The following is a 12,354-nucleotide window of genomic DNA, read 5'->3' on the forward strand; positions in this document are numbered from 1 at the left end:
GATGAGGAAACTTATAGCAGAGATAAAATATTCCCATCTCTGAGCACGAGTTTCACAAACTATTTCATTGGCTCCAATTTGACATGTAAAGACAAAATCATATATTTCAACTGTGATTATTATTAACTATAACAGTATTTGAAACAGATTAGAAAATCATTGTAGGACATATTGTTTTAAAATACTGATTCTTAATTGTGAAATATGGCGGGAGATCATATCTTTTGTTACCATGTTAGGATTCAGCACACTAGAAACCACAAGAGCAAGCAACGTTCATGTAAAATTCATTTTCATCGTTGGCTCATGTTATTTTTGGAGTGTTATGGCAAATTCAATAGTGGTTACATTCCTTTGTGAAGACGGTATAGAACTACCACCTGATGGCAGATATCCAGGTTTGAAATCTATCTGGGGCATAGTTTCAGTTCGTCTCAGAGGTTTGCGACTGTTTAGAGAAATATTAGATTGCAGTCTGTGTGATGTCAAGCATAAAGTGTTCGGTAATTGACTAAACCATTAAGAGTGTAGACCAGGTAGAAATTTTTTTATACCCAAATTTTTTATGTTCCTTAGAGAAGATTCTGAACGGGCCTGGTCACAGACCCCTACAGCCATCAGGAGAGAGCCACGCAGTATGCGGTAGTGGGATCCTGTTTATGCTCGAGGGCACCAAGAAAACATTGACAATAACACATTTATTAGGCAGTAATACAGGATTGTCTTCCAAAGCATCACACCACAACGTAGTGGGACCCTGTTTATGCTCGAGGGCACCAAGAAAACATTGACAATAACACATTTATTAGGCAGTAATATAGGATTGTCTTCCAAAGCATCACACCACAACCTAACGCTTGGAGTAGAGCCTCATCAGTGGCAGACGGCCGGCTTCCGCTTGTCTTGCAGTATCACCAGCACGGTGAAGCATTATGTGGCGGTTGCTACGTTACTGCGGCCATTGACCATGGAATACGGCCGTGTCTAGGTCTATGTATCGATCACCAATGTGCTCTCGTGGACGTAGAAGATTTGCACTCAGGAGTCTCGCCCTAGTCCACCTGAAGTGCTCGCTGGCTAACAGAGGTCGGCTCTCAGCCTCTATTTAGGAAACAGGAGCCAGCAGCATCGATGTCTGACACATTAAGGGGATGAGCAGCCGCAGTGCCCAACCACTCGAAGGCAGATGATGGACAGTGTCCAGGTCATGCAGGTCAAGCCTACAGCAGACCTACAAGGGGATAGCGGCCTCTGTGCCCCATCATGTGGCCTCAATTGGCAGTGCAGCTGCCAGCAGCAACATCCTTCCCGCCAGATTTGTGGTTCCACAGAAGATCGAAGACAGCTAGACCTACTGAGGGTCGATCTCCTTAGCCTACCCACTCACTGGACGATTGCAACTGACACAACGGCTAAGACTATACACTGGGCAGTCAGCAATCGAAACTCAGCTATCAGCAAATTGTTAAGAAGGGTGGGATACCTATGTTGGCACTCCCCATGCACTCCGTGGCGGTGGGTATTGCTATGACGTCATGTGCCCTGGTTTTCCTTCGCTGTCAACTCTGCTAGTGTTGTTAGACTTCACCTTTCAGAGGCTCTTTTCTGCTCACTCGACACCTGAGTACTTAAAGCTGGGTTGCACCTAGCCCTTCTTACGAAACTCTGCTTTGTCACTAGTATGACAGTATCTCTCGGCTTCCATGATGTCATTATACTTCGCCTGCAGACTTGGGCGCTCAGTCGTTCCCCTGTGTTGCGATATCTTCTATGTTTGATGCAACTAGCTCAAAGTTTCCTCCTACCTGGCAGTGTACTGGTCATTGACACAGGCGGTTCGGCTTTCAGGAATTGCCGAGATAGAGCTTGACCGGATTTTTAATGTACACCAGGAATATTATCCTGGGGTGTAACATCTCCCCTTTCTTTCAGAAAATTTGTCTCGAATTTTTCAATTTGGAGTACCCGTATTGAACTCATTCTACATAGTTCGCACTAATAGTTACACATTATACATCTCTAACATTCTGCGTGGTTTCTGCGACTGTTGTTCTATATCGTGTCTCCCTACCACTTTCGCGCAACGACGCTCTGAGTGTGTTTTTTAGGGAATTGACTAGTTTGAACCTGGGACCTGTTGCTGGTAAGGAGACGTCAGACCACACATGACATGTATAGTTCAGAAGAGTTCAGTGAGACTAGCGATGATATAACCAAATACTTAATGATTTCAGCGTCAGCTCCACTGCACTCCCTGTAAAAGAATCTTAATACTAACTAAATTTAGTGGAAGGGGTTCAAGGCTTCCCTATTTTTAGTTAGCTGGTAAAATAACGTCGAAAAAGCAGTTAAGTTTACCATTGGAAATTTTATTCTACTCACAAAACATTGTTTATAAATTGCACTATTGATAAAAGGAAATATTTTAATACAGGATGATAAAAACCAAGTGCGTTCAACAAAAATGTGAACGAATATTCCCTGAGTGGGTTTCCAAGTTCTACAATGGATCGAAGGATGACCTATGCCATATCACATCTATAATCTAGGTCTAAATTAAGTTTCACAAAATAGAAAACTATCAAAATGGTCTACAGTGACCCTCAATTATCTTTAATTACTTATCTAACTTGTCGTAGATTACATTGGCTGATGTGGCTTCTCAATAATTATATAACAGAAAAATCATCGCGTTTCAGATTTTAACTTACATAGCAAATGTGAATACCATGAGCTTCAATTGACGATCGACACTAGTATGACGTAAAAAAGGGATGTAACAGATGAGACTTCTGCAGTTCTGAGTGAAGCCTTATGCGCTCAAAAATGCGGCATCGCGTGTGTTCATTACCTTGTCGGTGTTCGTCAGGGGGCGGCGGTCGGCGCAGCTCCATCCAGCACGCCGTCTCGGGACTAACTCTCCCCTAACTTCTCCTTACTACAATTTACCGAAGTTGGTTTAAAAAAACTATCTGGCTGTGTTTTCATCTGACCAATCAGGGTCTCAATGTTAACCTTAAGGTCTGCCTACAAAAATTCTGTTTATCCAATGAGAAACGTTATACTTTTCATGGTGGGGAAATGTTTTTAAAGTTTGCAACGTAACAGAGACGCGAAAAAGTCTCATGCTAAAACTTGCAGCTGGTGTGGTCCTTATAGTGTTATCGTAAGATCTATACTGTTCTTCTGGAGGACTCTATCTTTTAACATGGGCGGGGGGGTGGTCCTAGCGGTTAGCTGGCGACGTGGGTGTCCATCCCTTATTGTAGGGCCTTCTCGCTTAACACGTTTCCGCTCTCGGCTTTTGTTCTCGTTTCTCCCCTCGGAACTGCGTCTGTCTCACGGTGGGAAGGTATGACATGCATTTAGGCATTCTTGTGTTAGTCTGTGGTATTCCATTTGCTCACTCGTTACTCGTATTACTTTGGTTAATTTAATGTCACGATTTATTCTGAGCTATGTGACATACTACTGGATTTGCTTATCATGTCAGGGTTTTCATGGAAGGTGTTGGATTTGCCTGCTACCTTACATATCACCACCCTTCGAACTTAATTTTTGTACTGAAGTTAGGCAATGATCGAATCGTTGTCCAAGCCAGTCAAAAGTTATTCCGTTATCTAAATTTTGTTGCCTACTGTTCAGCCACATTATTCTGTTCTATGCTAGTTTGTATTACTAATTTATATTTTTATATTCTTCCACATTATTATCAAAAATATGTTTATATTGACAAGGGAAGAATATTTTTATTCTATTATAACTATTATTTTTAAATTATTTTCTTTCTTTATTGAATTGTGAAGTTTGTTTTTTAAGAAGTTTGTTATCGAAAGTGAGGAGTCTTTCACATCGATTTTCTTAAAAATATTGTTTTTATAAATTTAGTAATTAAGTAAAATCTATTCCTAACACATTTTCTAAATATCATGTGCAAGTAAAATGTTTTTGTTTTTAGACACTTACTTCAACATTGTTACACTAACAAATAAGAATTATTTCCAAGAATTGCTTTGACAAAGAAATATACATACACAATTATTGAGATATTATCCTAACAAATGGTACAAATGTTAAAAGAAAGGGAAAAACATCCAACAAGATAATTTTTTATCCTTTGTTTTTATAAGGAGAAAATAAGTTAAATATAGTTATTCTTTTATTTTTATGAGGAGAAAATAAGTGGCATATAGTTTTAGTGCTTATTATGCCTTACTTTTGTTCTTTATATACTGTCCATTTCAGAACTAATGACTTATTTTTATCGATAGTCTATTTTTTACTTAAGTCCATAGTCAATGACTGTTATTTTGTAGTTTATTAGCTGTCTGGTGTGCTTAACTTATTTAGTTTTTCACACGTTTCTTTTGCACAATTCCTACATCACATAATTTGATTTCACACATTCACGCAATCCTATGAATGTTTAAGCATGAGGTTGGCGAATGTTTTTTTTTGCTCGAAGGTGATGCACTTGAGCGAGATGGATGTGGGCAAGTATTTGATGTACAGCTTCGTTCGTCATTCCTTGTTGGCTTTGCAAGTGTGGGTAGCTGTTGTGGAGGTCCCATAATGGAATGGAGCTGTGAGTGCAGAATCTCGTGGTTTACTGGCTTTGTATGCGTGAAAGTCATCGTTATGTGTCACTGAAAGCGGTCGTTTTGTGTAGTAATACTTTGCAGACGACTAGTTTACAATAGGATAGGGATTTGGGAAGGTATGTCGTCTATTCTTCACCCATCTTCTTTCTTGGTCTCAATCTTGCGAATCTTCAACTTCTGTTCTTCCTGCTTTTTCTCTGCTTCTTATTTGCTTCTTGGTTCTTCTCTGGGCAGGATATGGAAATATTTATTGATAACTAGTCGCTTTGAAGTTCTCCTCTTAGTAACAGTTTGATAAATTGTTTGGGCGCATCATTTTTACTTTGTGGAAGTTTTCTTCAGTTTCGTGCATCAGCGTGCTGTTTAATAGCGGTAGTGTGACTTTTACACACATTTTTTGCCAGTGGTGGCTTGCCCAAGCCGTCTTCGCATCGGGCCGTTTTTTGCTCGTTCCACTGAGTCGGGGCATCCCGAGGTTTACGAGCGGTGAAAGCCCGGTGTTTGCTTGTCAGTCCCTGCACTGGTCCCTTCAGCGGTAGATTTACAAGCGCCCTTTGTTCGTCTCACTGTCCTTTCCCTTCTCTCGACCATTCTGCCTTGTAGGAATCGTGTCTTGCTAATTACGTCCTTTCCTTTCTTGATACTTCTCGTGTTGCGACTTGTGGGTCGTTGCATCTCGTCCTTGCTGGAGTTTTTACATAGTTCTTACGAAAAGTTTTACTTATAATCATCTAACATATGTCTAGTACCTACATCGTTTTACACCTTCTTAAAAAGCTTTACAAATTTCGGCGCCCTTCCCATGTTACAATTCTAAGATATTTTGAGTCTTAACTTCTAAAAGAATCCTCAAATTCGTTTTTTTTATTCTTTGTGTAGTGTCGTGGTGTATAGCATTTTAGTATTTCATGCTGTTAGACTATCTACGATTTATCCCTTCACCTTAATCTATGGTACTATTGGTGTTATTTTTGTTTTTGTTTTTATTGAAACTACTTTCTTTTTCCCACCTTCCTCTCTCTTCATTCTTCTTTCTCCTGACGATCTTATCTGCAACATAATTTTGAAATATTGTGCTGAGTATTTACCAGTAATAAAATTAATCTTCAAACTTGTAATGAAAGTGTTTAATACTGCCAGTCTTAGGTAACAATACCTCTGCTCTATCTCGTAAAATACCCTCTAATTCTCTTTTACTTTGTTCTGAAATATCTTGAAATTCTTGCAATTTTTCGTCGATTTCTTTATGGACTTCTAACATGAGTTGAGGCGATTCCCCCTTTTGTGAATACCATTCTAATTCTTCATCCTCTTTATCTCGCGTCATTCTTAATTGTTTGTTTATAACTGGTATTTCTTCTAATTTTAGCTTTTGCTCAAAGAGAAGTGTGACATTCCCGAATGTTACGCTACCTTTCCCCATATCTATTATCGCTCGTCTCTCATTTAAAAAATCTGCACCTATAATCAAATCTACAGTTAGTTTAGGTATAATCACGAAGTTGGCTTCGATCTTTTGACCTTGGTACGAAAGAGTTAACCTTGTTTGTCTAGTAACTTCCGCAGCATTGTTTCTAATAGGACCTCTTACATTAATCTTACGTGTTTTCAGAACTGGCAATTCCTCATTGGCATTACACTGCATGAATAAATTTTCTGAGATCGCAGTGAGTTCACTTCCGCTATCAATTACAATATTGACTGGGATATGCTTTACCATGGCCTTCACAATTGGTTGAATTTGAAAGGGTTGGATCTGTTCTTCTTCTTGCATCAACGAATCCTCCACTGAATCATACATGAGTATTTTTAGGAATTTCCCTCGTGAATTCGAACTTTCTGTAGGATAAGCTTCGACTGCTACTTCTCTCTCTTTTATTTCCTCTTCTCTATTTCTTCCTTCATTTACGCTTTCTTCAACATCCTCTACTTTTTTCTCATCCACGTCTATCTTTTCCTTCTTAGTCGCTACTTCCACATAATCGCATCTAAATGCTCTAATTATCGCTTCATAACTTCCTTCATTATATATGTTGGGTTGTGTGCCCACTTGTAACTTATTTTCAACTTCTGTCGGCTGCGCATTATCCACATTGAATTCGCTTTCCCTGGTTTCCATCTCAAATAGCTCTGCAATACTCATTACTTCGTCCTTTCCTCCTACATTTGTTGTGCATGCCTCTGGTAATTCATCTTCCTCGTCAGTATTCTCCCAATTAATTTCGCCCCAACACGATATTGTTATTTTCTTGTCTTCGTTTTCATCTGGTCCCTGCGGATTTGTTTCTTCCTTCTTCTCTTCTCGTGATAAGATTTTTACTTCTCTGTTCAAGGTGCTGCAATTGTCCTGGGTCGATGCGTCATACTCTTTGGCATGAGCGCTTAGCTGTCAATTCGAACTTTTATCGGGGTTTGGTGGTCTTACCTCCACTTCTTCTATCTGTATTCTCTTTTCTTGTTCAGCTTGTTGATAGTGGTTTCTTTGTTGATAGTTTGTCGGTCTATTGGTTCTCCAGTACCCGTTCCGGTTGTCGTTATTCCCTCTGTAACAGTTGTTGCCGTTCCTGGGTGAATTATAGTTATTGCCATATTCTCTTCTAAATCCATAACCGGTTCTTTGTTGAAATCTATTGTCGTTTCTTGGTGCGAAGATATCACATGGTTCGTAATTATTGTTTCTTCGTACTGTGTCTTGTGGATTCCACTGCTTTTTGCTTTCGTTTTCACGTGCGCTTTGTCTTTTTCTTGCGTCATCTTCCGAAAATATGAACTCTAGTTCCCTTAGAATACCTTTAAATGCTTCGACGTCATTGCCTCCGCGACCTACTAATGATTGCTGGTATTTCAATGGTAGCTTCATCGCGCATAATTTAATCAACTCTCCGTCACTGTATGGTACATCTAAGCATTGATTTTTCTTTGTCATTAATTCGAAAAATTTCACGGAACTCTTCTCTCCTGAATTTTCAAAAAATGGGTTCTGTAGTAATTCGTACTTCACTCTGTCCTGTGCTTCGCTGGACCAATATCGTGAGAGAAACTTCTCTCTGAAATCTTCGTACGATCGGCAGGTCGCTGCAACATTCTGCATGGTTTCTGCGACTGTTCCTGACATGTGTGCACATACAAAGTCTAATTTGTGTGCTAGCGTCCAGTGTTCTGGTGAGCCTACTCGGAATTGGTCAGTAAAAGTTCGTGGATGTAATGAGTTTCCTTCTCGAAAGTGTTGAAATTTTCTGACTGTGAGGAAATGATCGTTGTCGTACTTCGTCATAGTTCCATATGAAATTCGCGATTCTTCGCCACTTTTGTTTCTGACCATTTCTCCCGTCGTTCTTTCCGGTTGTGGTAGATCCATTGGATATTGTCCACTGTAACTTTCGCCTACCCTTGCGTAGTATCATTGGAGTGGTACGCAATAATTTTCTTCCATCGGTTGTGAACATGTAGCTGAATACATTGCACTGTACTCTTCGCGACCTGGCTTTCCATTGTCAGGTATTGGTTCGGTATCTTGTCTGGCTAACCTTGCTGCTTCATTGCACGATCCAAACTGTCTTGAAACATACATTTGTGGTTCCGCATGTGTTTGAGATGACGTTTGTTCATCAAGAATGTCGAAACGTGTTTGTTGCTGTGCAGGCTGTCTGATTTCACGTTTGTTACTTTCCGCCTGTGATTAGAATCGCAAATGCGTAATATCTTCGTTAATTGCTTGTTTTTCCGGTGCTGTTACACATACGGATGTGGTTGCAGACTCTGTGCTTGTTCGATCCTGTTCACTACGCTCTTCAATGGTTTGCAACAACTCTGTTCGCAATTTCTGAAATTGTCGCTTCGTTTGCGCTTCTATTTTGACTATGAGGTTGTCATATCATTTCAGCGCTGCTTTTGTGATACGTTTGTGTAACACACTGATTTCAACAACTTCACGCGCTGTACCTGCTGCTTGTCTAGTAATTTCGTTTATCTGTTTCTCTAGTTCCTTTACTTCTCCCTGGGTGTTGTTACGTAATGTTTTGATCTCGTCCTGAGTGTCATTACGCAATGTTTGTACGTCCGCTTGTACCTTGTGAATGTCAGTTCTCAATTGACTGTGACCTGTTATTAAGTTTCCTATCACTTCTCGAGATTCTTTTGCCTCGTCTTCAATATGACTTATGTGTAACTGAATTTTTGTTTGTTTTGTTCTTTAATCTCACGCATTTGTCTCGTGGTTTCTGCATTCTGAATTTGAATTTGGTTCGCTATGTCTTTATTTTGCCTTGTCATGGTTTCCGTAATTTCTTGTAATAATTCTGCCAGATTGGTGTGTCCTATTGCGTTTTCTTCCGACGTCCTACGCTCTGTGTTTTCGCCCAAGTGTTGGTTCGCAACCGATAGCGTTGAACTTTGCTGTGACACGTTTCTGCTCGCATTCCTTGTACTCTGTGGTGAGGGAGCTCTGATTACTTGTACTATGGGTTCTACGTATTCAAGACGCAAGTTAGAATCCTCATCGACTGTCTCTCTACTTTCCTGCTCCTCTGTCGTATGCTGACTTATGTTTTCTATGCCCTGACGTACATTATCCTCGTTATGTCCTATTTCTCGCGATACTGCATCGTCTGTTGTACTGTCTTCTATTCTCTGTCCGTCTTCATGTTGGGTCTCTACCTCAATTCGGTCAAGGTCTCGATCTGCCATTGCTAATCTTTCCGAATCCCGTATTTTCTGCTTTGAAAGCAATTCACGCGCCCTACTTCGAGTCAACATGCGCTCATACGATCTCACGCGTTTCATAAACTTTTTGCACATACGACTTGACACTTACTATACCGAAGACTGACAATCCATTCACTTACTTGTTGGGTCAGAACCAACTTGTCAACGATGTATCCGCCACCTGTGCGCTTGCATTGAGGAGAAAACTTAATTCAAACAATTTTTAAAATTCATAACTTAATTATGCTATTGTCTCTGCTAGAATGTCTCACTTTTATTGAATACTTTCTTACTATCTTTCGCTGCAGCTACTGTTTTCGACTATTTATAACGTTCAAAAAAATTTTTTTTCTTACGAAAATTTTTCAACAGGATATTTTTCTGACCTAGTTAGGAATGTGGTCGACCTTCAATCATGGTATTTTACCATCCTGGCAGGGTCGCCATTTACTAACATTCTGCGTGGTTTCTGCGACTGTTGTTCTATATCGTGTCTCCCTACCACTTTCGCGCAACTACGCTCTGAGCGTGTTTTTTAGGGAATTGACTAGTTTGAACCTGGGACATGTTGCTGGTAAGGAGACGTCAGACCACACATGACATGTATAGTTCAGAAGAGTTCAGTGAGACTAGCGATGATATAACCAAATACTTAATGATTTCAGCGTCAGCTCCACTGCACTCCCTGTAAAAGAATCTTAATACTAACTAAATTTAGTGGAAGGGGTTCAAGGCTTCCCTATTTTTAGTTAGCTGGTAAAATAACGTCGAAAAAGCAGTTAAGTTTACCATTGGAAATTTTATTCTACTCACAAAACATTGTTTATAAATTGCACTATTGATAAAAGGAAATATTTTAATACAGGATGATAAAAACCAACTGCGTTCAACAAAAATGTGAACGAATATTCCCTGAGTGGGTTTCCAAGTTCTACAATGGATCGAAGGATGACCTATGCCATATCACATCTATAATCTAGGTTTAAATTAAGTTTCACAAAATAGAAAACTATCAAAATGGTCTACAGTGACCCTCAATTATCTTTAATTACTTATCTAACTTGTCGTAGATTACATTGGCTGATGTGGCTTCTCAATAATTATATAACAGAAAAATCATCGCATTTCAGATTTTAACTTACATAGCAAATGTGAATACCATAAGCTTCAATTGACGATCGACACTAGTATTACGTAAAAAGGGGATGTAACAGATGAGACTTCTGCAGTTCTGAGTGAAGCCTTATGCGCTCAAAAATGCGGCATCGCGTGTGTTCATTACCTTGTCGGTGTTCGTCAGGGGGCGGCGGTCGGCGCAGCTCCATCCAGCACGCCGTCTCGGGACTAACTCTCCCCTAACTTCTCCTTACTACAATTTACCGAAGTTGGTTTAAAAAAACTATCTGGCTGTGTTTTCATCTGACCAATCAGGGTCTCAATGTTAACCTTAAGGTCTGCCTACAAAAATTCTGTTTATCCAATGAGAAATGTTATACTTTTCGTGGTGGGGAAATGTTTTTAAAGTTTGCAACGTATCAGAGAGGCGAAAAAGTCTCACGGTAAAACTTGCGGCTGGGGTGGTCCCTTTAGTGTTATCGTAAGATCTATACTGTTCTTCTGGAGGGCTCTGGCTTTTAACATGGGCTGGGGGGTGGTCCTAGCGGTTAGCTGGCGACGTGGGTGTCCATCCCTTATCGTAGGGCCTTCTCGCTTAACACGTTTCCGCTCTCGGCTTCTGTTCTCGTTTCTCCCCCCGGAACTGCATCTGTCTCACGGTGGGAAGGTATGACATGCATTTAGGCATTCTTGTGTTAGTCTGTGGTATTCCATTTGCTCACTCGTTACTCGTGTTACTTTGGTTAATTTAATGTCACGATTTATTCGGAGCTATGTGACATACTACTGGATGTGCTTATCATGTCAGGCTTTTCATGGAAGATGTTGGATTTGCCTGACACCTTACACATCATTAGTTATTCTTTCATTACCATACAGCTCATTTACGTGATTTTCAACGGTTGATATGTCGAAGCCATAACGCAGTTCTTTGTAGAAGTCATTTCGCACATACGAACACAATAATTTATATACTTATAGGTTCATTTATTAGTTTACACGTAATTCCCTTGCTATGGCTGAGCTCTGTCTACAAACCAGTCAACAGGTATCTGGTGCACAGATAAATTTGAACAGTGTACTGACTTTCGTTTTAAACAGAAGCACATTACAGACATGTCAATCAGAACCACTGCAGTGTTGTTAGATGTCATGCTTATCGTCGTGATACTATAATGTTGCCTATCCCGGTACTCCTGTACGTGCTGGAAAATTTTTCGGCTGTAATTCTCCCTTTTTGCATTGCTACTAGATCGCCTTAGTATGGTCCATAGGATGGGGTCATGAATTTCTTTATTTTGCCTTTTGTATATATGGGTTCGTTACCAATAGTCATTGGCGAATCCTGTACTGCGGCAACTTCCCTACGTGTTGTCCTAACTGCTCTTGTCATTCTATGGCTTCCGTATTTGCTCGTTTTACTTGTTGCCAAATGTCTCTCAATTTGCTAACAAACTTTTATCCTGATTCGACGTCGGACTTGGGCGTCCGGCCGTTCCCCCGTGTTGCGATTGTTCCCATGTTTGCTACAGCTCGCTATTTTCTAATAGCTGGCAGTCATTGACACAGGTTGTTCGGCTTCCGGGAGCTGTTAAAGCAGAACTTGGACGAATATTTAACGACCGCCGGGGATACTATCCTGGGGCGTAACAATTCTATCATATAAAGTATGCCATAGACGTTAATATACGGTCATGCTCATAAATTAAGGATAACTGCAGAATGCGGTGCCACACAACGTGGCACTACACAAAACTGGCGCTAATAGCACAAGCACATAGGGAACACACACGACACAGATCTGTAAGTCCGCGGTATTGGTGATAAGTTGAGAAAACCGTCCTGAAACACATGTGCTACAAAACGCCACTTTCTCCTGCGCATGTACCCCGACCTCAATATGGGATATGATCACCATGAAAACGTACACAGG

Source organism: Schistocerca piceifrons, chromosome 4 (assembly GCF_021461385.2).
Source record: "Schistocerca piceifrons isolate TAMUIC-IGC-003096 chromosome 4, iqSchPice1.1, whole genome shotgun sequence".
Lineage (NCBI taxonomy): Eukaryota > Metazoa > Arthropoda > Insecta > Orthoptera > Acrididae > Schistocerca > Schistocerca piceifrons.